Genomic DNA, 16,983 nt, shown 5'->3' with positions numbered 1-16,983 from the left:
TTGTTGAGCTGGAGTTATATTTATACGTTCTTTTGTCTCCATAGGAAATGGATTCCTCTGCTCAAGTGCCAGCTCTATTTCTTAGCATCCAAGAACATTGAACACGTCTTTTCTTCATCTATCCATACTTCCAGCCACCACAAGGAAATGACACAGTATCAAAATAGAGGGATAACCGAGAGCCCTCGAGAAATTGCCATCATTTCCCTGTATGGTTTCCTGTGCGGTTGGAGGGAGTCAATTATGCGTAATATTTCCTTCAGTAGCAGAAATCAGAATTGAGGCTCTTTGATGGCGCTATTATCAGGCTGCCCTAATAAGTCTCTCCAGCTGGTCCAAAATGCTGCTGGACGTGTGCTGAGCACAACGAGGAAGAGAGATCACATTTCTCTCCTATTGGCAGTTCTGCATTGGCTGCAACAGTAAAGTCTAGAATAGCATTTAGCATCCTTCTTCTCGCCTACAAAGCTCATAATGGTCCGGTTAACTATATCTTAAAGAGCTTATAGTTCCACGTTACTCCTCTAGAACATTGCAGAATGCAGGCTTTCTTGTGGTACCTCAAGTCTACAAAAATGGGAGGCGGAGACGTCACTTACCGGGCCTTTCTCCGATGGAATCATCTACCTGTGTGGGTCCGAGAGGAAGACATCTTTCTCCATTTAAGATAAGATAAAAACTTTCCTCTTGATGAAGATTGTAAGTAGGACTGGCTCAGGCTCTCTCTGTCTTTCTCCCTATCCCGGTTGCTGTTCGTTGAGTCCTGCACATGGTGGATTACCTCTCTGTAGAGAATGGTCTAGATCTGCTCTATATGTAACGTGTCCTGAGTTAACTTGGAAGGGGGGAAAAGTTGGAACTCCAGAGGAGCCGCTGTTGCTGATTTAAAATGCATCACACGTTTTAACATTTCCTTTTCATGAAATGTTTTTTTGTTTATCCTCTGAAATGTGCGAGGCTCTGAGCGAGAGCTAAAGAAGCTCTAATTTAGCGGCGCGCGGTAAATTAATGCGCACTTGTCCACAATTAAGCATGTGCTCTAAGGGCACTCTGAGTGAGCACTTTGCAGCCACTCTTTAATAGCACTTTCTTTGTTAGTGACCCGTATCAGTGCTCTTGCACATGACCATCAGAGCTCAGAGGCCTGCAGCGAGGCCTTCAATTGCCTTTCACTGAATTGCGCCCATTGAAAAGAGTCACAGTGCATCAGTCTGTCTCTGCCTCTCAGAGTTGTTACGTGAATGAATGCATAAAAGAGAGTATTATTAAAAACATATCGCACACACAGACGCGCTTTGTGATATTCTACAGAAACATGCTGTCATATGATGCAGGGATAAAGGAGCCTCAGCACTGCTGCTTATCCCTGAATGCAAACAAGGACACGTGTATCTAATCTTATCCTTTAACCCCGTCTCTGCTCAGCCCCCCCCCCTCCTGCTTCACACACTTCAAACTCAGTTTGAGCAAACACACGCTGGTATTACGCCTTAAACCTGTGACATCCACCGCGAGAGATTACAAAGTCATTGTTATTCTAATGATTCTGTTTCCCCTCCCACTGCCGCCACCTCCTCCAAACACACTGGTGTGCACACGTGCTCTTCTACAAGCTCAGATATGCACACCACAATCAAAGCCAAGTGCACACATAAGCAGCGGTACAGAGACACACATCCACCACAGACGAACATAAATTACTTTTTTTTTCAATCCTCGCTGCTGCTGCCACAACTAACAGCCCCCGTGTACTTCTCCAGTAAATTGGTGGTGGAATCCCAGGGCGTGATCTCCTCAAGCAGCCCGACGACCCGAATGCATGGCGTACGCCTCATCACGACTGTCTGTCATCCTATGGAAGCAGCTTTCTATCAGGAGGCATTTCCATAAATCTAAATTGTAAAAGGGCCTCAGCGAGCGAGGGGGGGGAATCCTCTGCGGGGCGACGAAAACAAACAGAGCAGGATGTCTGTGGAGGCCACGGGCAACTCACCTCAGCTCGCATACGGACTGGAAGTGAATGAGGCTCTTTGACTGACAAGGTGGATCAAATCGGAGGGCCTTAACTGTCCCTGAAGCCTGCTGCTGCGGTGCTGCGCAGTCCTGTCACTTAAAGAGACCATATAGTGCCATAATGAAAGCCGTATGTGGAGTGTGCAAGATGAAAGGGTTGGGTTTCAACAGTTGGTGAAGATGCATCATGTCTATAAGAATTATTAGAGGCAGGAGATGCACAGACACAATCTGAATGACCTCAAATCATTGTTGTGACCTTGTTTGTTGGACTGCAATACACTGTAAGGACTCCTAATACACGTATATGGATGGACAAGTAGATGTAGGTCGTTTAGTAAAGCCCCAAACTTAAGTGTGAACAAAACTGCATAAAACATTACATTTCACACATTCTTCTCCGCCTCTTTCTGGCCAAATCTTACGGCACATTTAAGAGTTGTCCGAGCAGACAAGTGGACTTGGCAAACGGAAGATCTTGGCTGGTGCACCAGGTAGCAGGTGCAAAGGACAGCCAGAGGGGCATTGGTCTGAATGAGCAGGCAATTGTGCGTCCTGTGTGGAGCAGACTGGAATTAAACGAATAAATGGCTCAGATCGTCTGGCTTTGCTGCAATCAGATTACTAAACTCTAGGTCATTAATGTGCTGCAGAGAGAAGCCGAGCCAAGCCCGAGAAGATCCAGATGAAATTCACCCAAACAAGGGCAAACCAAAGCCAAGCCTGTGCGTGTGTGTGCGTGCGTGTGTGTTTATGTGCCCCAGTTTGAGTACAAGTATTTGTTTTCTTTATCAACAGACTCTCCCTGCAGAGGTGTTATCTGCCTGCAGCTGCACTCTGCTAAACAAAGCGTGAACTCTGACCTTTGGTGTGCAGTTGCCGAACCAGACCGAGGCACCGATGGACTGAACCTTCTGTCAAATAATCATGCCAAATCCGCAGTTAAGCACCACCGAACTGCTCTGCAAGCGAGCTGAAATGTGTGAGATAAAGCACTCCATGGAGTGTGTGTGAAACATTGCAGGTTCGCGCAGGCAGACTAATGAAGAAGATCGCATGAAGGGGGAAAAAAAATGGCTTCCATTTCAGTAGCCACACGCGTTCCCTCACACTCCCCTCCCCACCCCTCTGCGTCATCATTTGTCTCATTGGGATCAGAGTCGTGCTGGAGCATGGCTCAGTGGCCACGGCGACTACTGCGGGAGGGATTGAGAGGAAGGGAGAAGGATGGAGGGGAGAGGAGGAAAAGGAGGGCAATAAAATACAGCAGGAGAGGAATTCAGATAAGGCGACAGAAAGAGTGAATGATGGCCTGTGAGAGTGAGCGAGGAGGAAAAAACAAAACAGTCGCCTCAGTTTAAGTGTGAGAGAGAGATAGAGAGATGAAAGAAAAAAGGAAGGAAGGGAGAAAGGAGGGAAGGAGGGGAAGCCGTGCAGCCATTACTCCAGCTGGGTAACAAGCCGTTACAGCCACAGCGGCAGCCACAACTCCAGAAGCTGGCACGGTACGTCCACTATTATCTGGAGCAAATTTACACAGCCTGGCTGGCACACTCGAGAGGAGGAGGAGGAGGAAGGAGGGGGAGGCTGGTCAGGGAGCGAGGAGAGGCAGAGACGTGGTGAGAAAAGGAGGTGCACAAAAAGCTCTGTAGTATTATTTTGGTCTATAGTATATCCACTCATTAGACAATGAGAGCTGTTATTTCACAGCAGCCAAAATCCGGAGTGATTATGTAAGAGTTTCTGGGGGGAGGCAAAAAAAATTATGGGAATCCTGTCAGTCAAAGTAATCCCTCCAATTTCTCCTGCTACTGCTTCATCTAAGGGCTGTATGATACAGCCCGGTCTAGCTCTGTAATCACATGCTGGCTGAGAGGATGAGGCTGCTCGGGTTTGGCTAACACCCAGGGACTGGAAGCACAGCAGGAAACACACTCTTCCACTCAGCTGCACCATCAAAAAACACTGTAAAAGATCAGTGTGAATGGCTACATGGCTCAAAGGGGGATGGGGTAAAAAGGTGAGGTTAAGATAGTATGTGGTGTGTTTTAATGAGCAGGGTGACATATAATACCCTCGGACGAGGACTGTGATCTAACTCTGAGCAATGACAAAGGCAATCATGATGTAATGCAGGCATGTAACCGGCAACGCTTGCCGGCCAAGCTGTGGCTCTATCTAAAATCAATTAACTGTCAATTCAATTAACATGACGGTAGAGTTTGTGTGATCTTTATTCCCCCACGGCACTGAATCCTGGAACACTAAGCTGGCAGCGTGCGTGGCACTGGCATGGAAAGAGAAAACTATGCACCAGGCAGAGACACATAAAAAAACATTGCTTCCTTCATGATCTGAGAGTTAAAAGCACCAGTTTCAAATCTATTGATAAATCAGGAGACAGTCATTAGATTGTCTGTTTAAGCAGCAGTCACTGTGTGTACACAAGTCTCGTTCCCATTTAATTCCACACGCTAATCCAGGACGGCAGGCAGCCTTCTCTGGGACTCTCTCCGCTGGGTTAATGATGTTTACAGCTAGCCACGCTCCTGTTCTGACATTTTGACAAACACAACATGACTATTAGCAAACACTCAGCTTCAAACCATGAAAGCTTTTCTGCTGTCACAGGGGGCTTGGAAATATATGGAGTTGTTCTGATACAGATGTCAGTAAAAGAAATGACTCCAATGCTGCTTGTAGTTTAGGTACGCTGGTCAAAGCCCAGATCTAAAACCCTAAATTAGCCACCCACATGTTGACTTATTTCTTCTTCTACAGAACAGTAGCCTAAACAGCAATTACATACTGAATATTGTGGTTTTAACTGGTGACTAGTGTTTTAGAGAAGAAGAATAGGTTTCAGGTAAATTCATGTAACCATAGCAAACAACAACAGAGCAGTGCTAGCTGAGAGTGTAACGCTAGTCATAGCTAGCAAAAAGTCAGCAATGACAGTTTTTTCTATCAAACATCATACGGCTGTTTTTATGTAATGTTAGGTAATAAAAACTTTAGTAAAAAAAGTTAATAATAGTAAAAAAGTTAATAATAGCTCTCTGGTGATCACAAGAAGCCAAGAGGGGCTGCTAGCAGAGCTGCTGCTAGCTAAGCTGCCGCAAACATTAGCTTTAAGCTCCATGTCCATGTACACACGCCTTTTTCTGAGCTCTGGAATGCTGGTGTTGTTACCGCCCCTTTTTTCAGGCAACCAATCAGATGGGGCGCTACTCGTCACCCTGGTTACCATCAAACATGGAGGTGCAACTTGTTTTGGCCCTTTCTGTCTACCCGGAGCTGTACGATATGACAAACAATGTCACAATAGAGAGCATATCGGCCGGACACTAAATATTGCTGGTCAGTGCTTTTATCGCCCTACGCATTGTTAGCTTGTTGTTAGCTGTGTTGTAAGTTTAACTTACTGTTGCCATAGAAACAAAACCCACGTGCAACATTTTTTTCTCTCATGTGTGCAGCGTTTTTTTCTCTCACCACACAAGTGCTTCATCCTAGCGCTCCCCAGCGCTTTTCTGCCAGAAAAAGGCGCTATGTGGACACGGGGCCTTAGCCTGCTTCTAGTTGTTGAGCTTGTTTTAGGTTAGGGTCAAATCTGTGGGTGGGTTAGAGAAAAACCGAACTCAAAAAGTAAAAGTAAAATGATTAGGGGTGATATGTTGGAGGGGTACTTAAGCTTAAGCTCTATGACTTCAAGTCCAAGCTGCAGAAGGCCCCGTCTGCTCCAGGTCAGCAGTAGCTCCAGACACACACGCACACTTATCTACCTTATCTCCCACTCCTGACTGTGACTTATTGCAATGGAAGCACTTGTGAGGAGTTCAACCCCCCTGAACTCGACCTCCAACCCTCCTCTTCTTCGGCCCAGACTGAGTGTGAGAGTATAAACATCAGGCCTTGTCCTCAGATTGTCTGTTGCTCTGTCTTCTCCTTAAACTTGATGAGGAGTCAAAGAGTTAGAGGTCATTAGAGTTTGACTGAAGCCAGCCGCCCTCGGTGGAGTAATAGCACTGATAAGGCTTCATGTGAAAAAGAGAAGAGAGTGTTTATGAGGTCTGCGTCTGTTCACAGTAGCAATGATAACAAAAAGGCCTGATATTTTTATGATGGTGTAGAAAACATTTGACTCACATCATCCAGTAAATAATGAGGACATTTTTACAATAAAGAAACACAATAAATCTGTAATGTATTGTTTGTAGAGGAAACCCTCAGTCATTGTATTCCGACCTTCTGTGACCCCGAGCAGAGTGGTTCCTGCCTCTCAAACACACTGTCCAACAGCTCCATTAAGGCCTATTTCCGAGGCCTTTCAGCCAACAGATGCATTATCGCACAGTTGCAAAGGTTTCAGCCTCTCTCCTGCTCGCTCAGTCGGGTTTTCCTCTCCACCTCAGCCCCTCTAATTTCATCAGAGGTGATAAAACACCACAAAATCAAGTCTGCGGCTAGTTACTTAGCCCAATCTCCCCTTGGATGAGAGGCAATAACAGCATGTGGTGAGGAAATTGGGTGCTTACTCACACAGAAGGATACATGCCTAGCAAGCAGAATGCACTGTTTTCTGTGAGGACTCTGGTGCACAAGCCGCCACGAAACAGAACAATGGCACTACTTTCTCTGTGTGTGTGCAGCAGTTATTTTAGCAGGCAGCAACGGGTCACAAACAGCCCATATGTGCCACAGTTGTAGTACAATAGTAAACAGGCTAAAATATTATCATAAATCAGAACATTTAAATAAATACATGAAATAATTCTGTGGATTCACTGAGCAGAAGATGCTAAAAATATTCTGCAGTATATCACAGCAAAATGACAAACCTGCTGCCACAGGCCGGCTCGTCTACAAGCTCACACTACATTTGTATGCAGGTCCAACTAGGTCTTGCAATGAATACGAATCATAAAACAGTAGTGAGCGCTGCAGTCACCATTAGCTCAGCCTTGCACATGCTGGGAGTTTAAAAATCCACCTGATTGTCCCTGTGGAGCGCAGCAGCCGCTGCCAGGCCGTGCCAGGACAGAGGACAGAATAGGATGAGACAGAGCTCAGAGAGCGAGCTGGCTGGCTGGCTGGCTGACTGACTGACTGAGAGTCTGCTGGATCAGTGCTGGAGCGCACATGCATGCCTTCCGGCTTGTTCCGTGTGAACCCCGTACAGGATGCAGAGCTGGCTGGGATACTTCGGAAAATCAGCACTGGCTGGTTTCCTTTGAGTCGATGTCCTGACTCCTGAGAGTTGAGCAGGCATGTCGCCACAATAACACTTTGCAGTCAACATGCTGGTGAGAAGTTTGAAGGAGGACTGATAGAAAATTTGCCAAATCAGATGTTTCTTTGATTCTAGATGTTCTGGTACCAATGTTTTCTTTCCTAAACTGATTCCCATATCGAGACTTGAGTTTGGATCCCACAGAGTGAGAGCCCTCTGATACCATTGCGATAAAAAAACAAAAACATGGTTGTTAGGTTTTAACCCTTTAAATAAGCTGGAAATACGTGGCTAAGCAACCAGGAACATGCTAAGCTAACCTTAGCTTAGCTGGGCGAACAGCCCCTCCTGATGTTCTGTACCTGTAACTCAGATTTTTAACATGAAACTGCCTAACTTTTGATTTAATTCACTTTTAATATCAAACTTTAAATCTCCTGTGAGGAACTTTGGATTTGTGTTGATTTTGGCGCCCCCTGTGGACAAAGCTGTGCCTCTTATCTCTTTGCTGATTTTGTCCTGTACATGCTTAAAGTGATAATCTCAAAGATTTTTACGTAAATAAATGTCTGTTAAGTCACTATCTATCACAGAATAAGGTAACACAATGGTGACTAAGCCTATGGCCCACTGATGAAAGTTGCAGTATTACAGACTGGGTGTCTTTCGTGGAAAAAATCACAAGCGGCACCCAGTTAGTGACGCGTTTTCCATCACCCAGCAGTGGTTGGTCTGCCAGAGAGGGTAGGCGGAGCTAAGCGGCTGCTTTTCCGCTCTCTGCAAGTGTTGCGAGTAAACAGTAATCTACTATGGCTGAACAAACAAAGAAAAGATGGATGACTACAGATACAACTTCAACAAGAAGTGAAAATCCAAAGAAAAAGAAACAAACTCGACGCTCAGATGAAGCAAACAGTCTTAAAAGGAAAGCGACCGTCAGCGAGGAAACGTTACAAAGGGAGCCAACCGTAGATGTCTTGTTAAATTGTTTTCTACCGCAATTACCGCTTATCGCCAAAGGTGCCGCCATAGGGAACGCAACTGAAATCTTCGAAATTGAATCTATAAGTGGCGTATTTTAACAAAAAATCTCATCCTGCTTTCTTTAACAGTCATATGCATCACTCACTCTAAATATTTGCCCTGGAAAACGTAAACAAGGCAGCGTGCAGTTAATAGCTTTGTCTGACACCTACCCTGCGCCAGCGGTTTCAGGCATTAAAAACAACTATATAAAAATAATTAATAATTTCACTGATGGTCTGGTTTGCTTTTGTAGATCAATTTCTGTCTGTTTCATAACCAGAGAAAAACTCCTCACAGGAGCTTTAATTCAAAAAATATAGACCAAAATTGTTTGTTGGAAAAACATTACACTGTCTGCTAGCTACACACGGTTGTTGTTTGGTATGGTCACATGATAATTAACCTAAAAGAAGCAGATTTTTCCGGGGCTAATAAATCATATATATTTACCACATACTGCACAGGCTGTTACAAGGACGCTCTTTAATGGACAAGATTTGTCTCTATAAATAAAAATAGAGAGAACATTTTTCGGACTCAGCAGAAATACACGTTACAGCAGTGACATATCACATGTGCCCTGGAGTACAGGCATGCACAAAATACCATGAAGCACATTTATTACACAGGTGGCACAAGCGCTCCCCACCTGCTTACATCAGGATGGGTGAGCCTTTGGGGAGGTGGGAGGTGGAAGGAAGGAAGGAAGGAATGTCATGGTGACCTAGAAGGTCTATGATGAAAAATAGCATGTTGGCAGAGTAATAGCAATGCATGGTATTATTCACTGTAGCTGTGAAGGTTGAGTATTGTACTGCATAATACGCGAGAGATGGAGGCAGCGTTTGTGTGAGCATTATCGTCCGGCAGGTGTGATGAAGAACGGGGAGCAGGAAAGGATCAGAAGGGGACGAGTTCCAATACTCATTATGTTCAAAGTCACAGGGACAGGAAGGGAAAAGAGGAATGCCCCAAGGACTTCTTGGGATTATATTTTGTGGCCTTACACATCCAGGCAATACAGAGAAACCTTGGACACATGAATATTACTTGCCTCGTGTGCTTTTTTCCAAATCCCATCTCCCTTAACCCTTTAAAGTCTGCAAGAGAAATGAGTCCCTGTACGTGCAGACATTTGTGGAGCGTCTTCAAACGTCTCACGTCCCTGATCGCTCCTGTTTTCGTCGGTGGTTACACCTGCAGTGCTTTGGCTCTGCCCTTTACATGAACCAAGAAAAGACAAGCAGCCTAGAATGAGATGGAGGTGACTGAGGCTACAGCACACAAGCACAATCCTGGCTGTCAGAGCCGCTCTGAGTCTGTCAGCGCCGTATGAAGAGATACTACAGCCCGTCCACTACATCAGTGAACCTGGGAATAAGTGCTTCACACTCATTTTCACAGGCCAGAGGCTGCCGAATCTGTCGCCTGCTCGGCTGTAGATATAACACAGAGATAGTCGGGCCATCCATATTCGTCAGACAGACACTGGAGAGCATCTTTTATATGTGGCCACTGAGGCTCATACAACTGTCCGTCAGTATTCTTCTTGTATTACATCTTGATATAGGCGCCCAGCGGAGAGGCTCGGATCTCTGGAAGGCATGTCATTGATGTAATCACACACTCGCATGCGCATAAGTAGGTCTTGAGGGGGTAAAAACATTGACATTCATAGCAGGGATGGTGTACATCCAGCTGGAGTGGGAAATGGACTGTAATTCTTCCGGTGTAAAATGTTGGACAAGAGAAATGCATGTAGAAAGGGCTTAAGTGTGAGAGCTCTCAAGTGGAGTCTTCTGCATTTCCTATAGTCACCACATCACATTTTTTTCACAGCCTCTCTGAATGCAGCAGTTGCTTTCTGAGCATTGAGTTTGATCAAAGACTAATCTCTGCTTGTAAGATGATTAAAATTAGCATCTGTTTCATTGTTAAGGAAGTGGGGCCGACTGGGACCACATCCCAGAGTGCAAACGAGAGCGAGACAAAAAGACAGACAGCCAAAAAAATAAAAAAAGAGAGAGAGGCGAGAGAGGGAGAGCAATAAAACAGGGGAAAGAGGGACGGGCGATATTAAGAGAAGAAAGAGAGCCATAAAGAACACAGACAGAGCAATAATAACTGAAACTAAATCAAAGAAATAAGAGCATTCCCAAGCTTGGGCGGCGCGAGCGGTGCCAAACCCAGGCGATCGGAATTCCTCAGCGGCGGCTTTTTTTTTTTACCTCGCATTAACTTTTTCCTTCGACCGCACACATAGATGATGAAGCTGAGGGAAGGACGTTGTGGCTCGCCTGCTTTAAAAGCGATCATGCTGGGCCGAGGGGTTTAGTGAAGCGGTAAAATGAGGCTTTCGGAAAGCAAGCCAGCCTCTCTCCATCCAATTGAGAGATGTAACTGAAACCTCTCAATGATAAGTATGCTGTGGAATTGATGCCTATGTTAAGAGTCGGCAGCAGGCGGTCTGAGTTTCCCCCTCTATCACCACAATCTGTCATTTCTTAGTTTGGAGGAGATAGGGGCAAAAAGTGGGGTATAGGGTACTTGGCAGCCAAGCCAAACAGCCCCTCTGCTGCTGTAGCTGCTCCCCGTAAACTGCATCAGCAGCAGGCAAAACATATAATCATACTCCAGCGAAAAAGTGCAATGACAGGAAAAAGAAAAAAAACGATAAAATCAACTATTTGCTACCCCGGAGAAAAAGTAACGGAGGGGAAAAAAGCCTCATTCAGCATTTCATCAGTAACATAAATAGGAGCAGCTGGGGCAGACTAACATGCTGAAGTGGGCTAATTAGGACGCTTGGTGGTTGGTTTACTGCTGCTTCAGTCTGGCCGGGAGAGAATGGGAGTCAATAGGAGAGTTTTTCACACATTACTCTTCCATACATACCTATACTGTCGCTGAAGCAGGGTCGGTTACTCAGCTATTCCCGAGCTCTTTGTTTCATCCCGTGAGGATGTCACTTTAGTTTTATACCTCTGCCCGGCACACAGCGCCCTTGACCTCTATGAAAACAGTTCTGGCTTCCTGTTCCGTCCCTCCCTTCCAGCTTCCTCTCCTCTTCCTGTCTGACTCAACATCACGAGTTAAAAATCTCCACATCTCCCTGTTTCTCTCACACCGCTTTGCACCAGAGGCTCAGTGCGTTTCTTTATAGGCCAGCCTTCGAAGTGCTACTAAGAGTGACCCGTGACCTTGATCAGACATAAGGTCAAGGTATACACACGCAAGGTACAAACACATTCTCACATAATGAAAATCCAGGTACCGGTCAAGGACAGTTTGTCAGGTGCATTACAAAATGAACTTTAAGGGGGGGGTATTATGCTAATTTCAAGCTTCATATTTCACTCTGTGATACCTGTTGAGTAGCTTAGCATAATTTACAGTTAAAAAAACTCCTAATGCCTGAAACAACTCAGTCAGCTCTGTCCCTTTAAGAAACTCTGGTCCTACGTGCCCGCTTACTTCTGATTGGCCAGCTCTCAGCGTGTAGAAAAAAGCGTGTGAAACCTGGTGTTCACAGCAGCCTGCAGACTGAGCTGAGAAGCCTGAGGATTACTCCAACATACTTTAACCTACAGATTTGAAACTTTACCCACGTTTAGTTTGGACATCCAACATTGTAACATTATATATATGTCTTAAAATGTGAAACAGCATAACACCCCCTCTTTAAACTTATCAAAACAATACCTATAACACTTATTGTCAGAAGGTCCTGGGGGCTTGGATCCGATCCCAGCTCATATTTGACCAACAGAGGGGTCGCCAGCCAATCACAGGACTGACACATCAAGAAAGACAACCATTAACACTCACTTCCACACCTACCAAATTCAAAGTCACCAATTAACCTAACATGTATGTCTTAGATTGCAAGAGAATGAAAATAACATGTCCACACAGAAAGGCCCCTGCTGGCACACACAGGTTCAAACACCTGAGACCTCAGTTCAAACCACTGCACCACTGTGCCGCCTTTCTGAGAAACATTTCACAATGAACGAGTTTTGGATGGACAGAAATAATTCACAAGTGGATGAAAGTCCTTGGTTAGGTCAAAAATCAGTTTTAAACTTTTGAAACAAAGCATGCTGGGAAACGTGTCCTTCATCTATAGCACTTATTGTACGAGGGTTGCCGGGGGCTGGAGCTGAGCCCGGCTGATATCTGGAGAGAGGAGGGGTACAACTTTGCGATGCTCGGTTAGACTTTTGAAAGCAGCTAGCGAACCCAAACTCAGTAAATTGATCATGTTTTGGATTAAAATCGATACTAACCTATCTAACATACCATAAAGAACTTAGAAGAAGGTAAACTTCTTAAAAGACAACATTGACGACTGATTCCCTCGACAATGGAACCAGGGTTTCCATGATGAAAGTTTCCATGATGCAATCCATCACTTCTGATCTGAACCTGACGCAGACTGTCTTCCTCTTCATACCACTCCACCTGGCGTCAACAGTACATCAAGCCAAGCATCCAGAAAATAACCTGGAGCGGTTGGGGCCACTGATCAAGCTGCCATCTTTGACGAGTTGGGAGTGAAAACAGGCAGAAGAAGTTAGGAGCTAGTTTTTCACTGCGGCTTCCTTTCACTTCCTTTTAACAAGCCAATCATATTCCTCCCAAAATCACATTTCATCATCTCAATCAGAAAATCAGCCTTTCATCTACACATGGCGTCTCACTGGAATGAATAATCAATGGTTAAATCTTCCTCAAGCTCAGAGAGATCTCGTGGATGACACCTCTCAGCGTTGCTCAGGGTTTCAGTTAAATTAAGTCATACATCCACTAATGCATTTGAGATAGTGCCGTTACTCTGCAGCTAATTCCTCTCCATTTGCTCTCATTTAAAGACTTCCCTTGTAAAATCCTTTTATTGCCAAATGTTACAAGCAGCTCCGGATACCGCATTAACTTAGAAACAGGCTCCTTTTGTCGCTTTAAAGCGGATCTGTTCAATAATTTAACAATGACTGCTGTGGTAAAATCACTCTGCCCGTCCTTCTGTCGACGGTTTGATTCTGTTTTCTTTGCTCTGCTGTCTCTGATTGGCTGCGTCAAAGAGAGGTGTACAAAGAGAGGTGGGGTTGTTTGCCTTGACACAGAGATACTGTACATGTTCAGCGCCTCGGGGAGGCAGACAGGCAGACACACGGCATTTCAGCTTTTCAGTCTTTAAGCCATTGAAGCTGCTGCTGCTTTGTACGACACAACCAACCAACACTGTAGCCTTGGCAAAACAAACAAAGGCAAGGTGTCCTTTATCAGGCTTGTCAATGTCGGCACACAAGGAATCTACGAAGGATTTACATTGTGGTAAGAAGACGTGTGAGCGAGTGTGTACTCAAACAAGTAAGAACGAGCTTGTGTGTACTTTGGACCTGTTCAGCAGCGACCAGCAGCCCCTCCTTGTTTTTAAAAAACTCCCGTTTTTTTAATTTTCTTTTTCGGATGCACAGCAGAATGTGGGCTCAGGTCCCAAAACGCAGGTGAATTTGAAAATGTGCTGACACTTCCCAGCATCTAAGCCACCTGCCAGTCCCCTCTGGCATCCCTCCAGCCCGCTCACTCTCTCTCTCCTTGTTTCTCACTCTTCCTTCCTCCAAAATAAACAGGAGAGGAGGAAGGCAGAAGAAAGGGAGGAGGCAGACACTTTATACCGTTAATCACCGCCTTTGAATAAACAAAGAACAAACCCCTCAAATATGAAAAGACTAATGCTTAATTGCACTGATCAAACGCGCCTCTTCAGCGAAATGTGAAATTTGTTTGTGGGTAAAAACAGTCATTAAGAAGGCTGAAACCCTGCAAAAGGCAAATTATTTATATTCAACGTTATGTTCACAAAGAAAGAATGCCTGAAACACGGTGCATGCTTTGTAATAAAATGCAAATTCCCTTCACCTATTCACCCCTGTCAGGTTGAACATGTTCTCTGTGAAATGTGGGGGAGGGCTTGCGGCAGCAGAGGCAATGAGGCTTGTGCAAAGTACTTAACAGTAAACATTGTACCTACAAGCTCAGAGATGCCTTCTGCTATGAGGAGAGATCGTCTTCATTCCCGGCTTTGCTCTTGTTTCCTCTCTGCCAGATGAATGAGGATATGAAGGAGCGTCTGGCTGCAGCGTTAAGATGTCTGATATCCTTTGAATTAGGGATGCATGATGTGGGATTTTTTGCTGATATCTGATATGCTGATTGCCAATTTCAGTACCGATATATTAGACACGTTTTTTCCACCTAATTGCAGAGAGCAACAAGTACCCCCTGTAGTGGAATTGATATCATGCCTCTTATTGTAGTGGCCAAAACTGCAGACATCTTGAACCCTCCTTCGCACTTCGGCCTCGGTCACATGTATGATCACTCACATTTCTGAGTGCACCTGAATGCAGCATCCACCCCGGCAGTGAGGGAGACATGCCCGGACTTGTTTATTGCACCTACTACGGAGACATCAGTGATCTCAGACGGTCTCTTTTTATCGTGTGTGCGTCCATGAATGTGTAAGTTAGTTTTGCACTGATGTTTATGTTACACTCTGTCAGCATCGACTGTGGCCGCGAGTGTATTTTCGGCGTGTTTGATGTTGTTAAGTCCGGTAAAATGTGAGCTAACTATTAGCTAGTTAAGAGTTGTTGAAGTTGGCTCGAGTTTCTGTGACTTTTTAGTCTTTATTTGTATATTGTTGATAACTTTGTGCAGGCAGTGCACGCACACTCGTGCTGAATTAGTGTTGTAGCATTATGTCAAGCTTTTCTAGGGAATCATCGAGCATTGAGGCAGAATTAAAACGTTGTTTTAACTGAAAATAGCAGCAGAAAAATGACACATCTGCCGATGCTGATGCGTCATTTTCAAGCCATTATCTGCAGATACTGATAACGTGCCGATAATATCTTGCATCCCTACTTTGAATGCATCTTCTGTGTGGATCAGCTGGTTAACGGCATCAGCTGCCACAGTGTACAGCCATAACTGTTGCAGATTAAGACAAGAAAAGGATGCTCAGTCATTGCTTTCAAGTACTAACCTGCCCGGTCCCCTTCCTTTCCCACTCCCTCTCCACTCACTCCTCTTCCTTTCGGCTCCCTAAGGCAAGCAAATGTTTCATAGCAGTCATATTTAATCAACATCTTCACGGACAACACAAGGATTTCAAGTCCTCTGCTGCAGAAAGGCTCGGCTGTCACACTCTGAGTAATTGTCTTAGATATCCTTTCTTCCTTAAACGCCACGGAAAAGACAATTCTTCTGACCTACATTGCAACTGATGTAGTGATTTTTGATAATGTGTTTTGCACTGCGTGATATCTCATCATGTCACTTACTCTATGTTAATGATTTTCCTGTCTTTCTGACGCAGGTTGCATGAAGACGCTGCTGTCATGTTTCACATTTCATGAGTTATGACAGAGGCAGAGTAATGCGTCTGTCTGGGTTGGCTCCTGCTGTTTTCCACTGACTGCACGCAGTGTTTCCCTTTGATAGCGAAGGCCACTAGGAAGTAAAAAGTAGTGAAACAACAACATAACTTCCTGTCTGATAGATCAATCTTGATAATGTTTGGCTGGCAGGAACAAATACCAGTAATTCGGCAAGAACCCGGTCACTGCAGCTCGATTTAGTTTGTGCAGCGTGATTCACAATGGCTATTTTGTTGATATCATTTGATAAGACGGGCTCCAAGAATACAGGATTTATTGTTCCAAAACATTCCACAAAACCCTGTGCCTTCGGTGCACGGAGCTATAATCTTTAAGGTCGAGCCGAGGTCAAAATCAACAACAAAAGCAATTACATTCATAAAGTGTTATTAAGGGTTTCGCCCCGAGCACGCCAAGAGAGCGACTCGGCTTCCTCTCAGACTTTGTGTGGGCTCGATGACAAGCTGCCTCCCTCTTTAAGTACCTTTCATCCCCTTTTCTCCCACTGGCCTCGGTGTGTGTGCATCAGAGTCATGCATTCATGCATAAACATAACTGCGATCCCAGGGGATAATTTATTTCCCCTGGCCTGGACACTATAAATCACCTTGGGCCAAAGTAAAGAGTCTGGAGTTGGAGGACTGGCGGCAGTAGCTTTTAGCTACTTTAGATCCCTTCCTTCCTTGTGCCGTCACAGCCTGAACAAGCAGTCGACTTCCATGTTCTTGCAAACAGCAGCTGACTCATTCAGCGTAGCATTTATACTTTAATATATTACTCTGTGGTGTGTGTGGGCCCTATAAATGTTTTAAGGTTTAGGGAGTTTTGAGATCTCTCATGATGAATTTAGCGCGTTTACTTTGGTCTACAACTGTGGAAAAAGTTTATCAAGAGGCCGGATTTGTGCCAGAGAAGGAACGAGGCAACAGGAAAAGTGGGAGGACTTTTCCAGACGGAGTCCTCTGTTTGATATCTCACTCAGGAATGACTTTGGAAGGCCGTGTGTTTCTTTTCTTCTCTGTGCTCAGTGCTGAAGATGAGCTGAGGCCTCACAACTTTCCGCCCTGATAAGGCCATGCCTCGCTGCATTATAGTAACAATGAGGAGAGCACGGCTGCAGGTATCTACATGTCACCGTGCCTGGGAGCACAAGAGGGGAATTTGAAGTGTTGCATACGATCCCATAGGACGAAAATCCAAGCACGGAGAGGAGCGAGTTATTGTAAATACAGTGACCTGCTGGGTTTTTACAATTTTGTGCAA

The sequence above is a fragment of the Semicossyphus pulcher genome, unplaced genomic scaffold, assembly GCF_022749685.1.
Source record: "Semicossyphus pulcher isolate SPU_LCO1_2020_fin unplaced genomic scaffold, fSemPul1.0.p SCAF_13, whole genome shotgun sequence".
In the NCBI taxonomy this organism is placed as follows: domain Eukaryota; kingdom Metazoa; phylum Chordata; class Actinopteri; order Labriformes; family Labridae; genus Semicossyphus; species Semicossyphus pulcher.
This window is presented reverse-complemented; position numbering follows the sequence as displayed.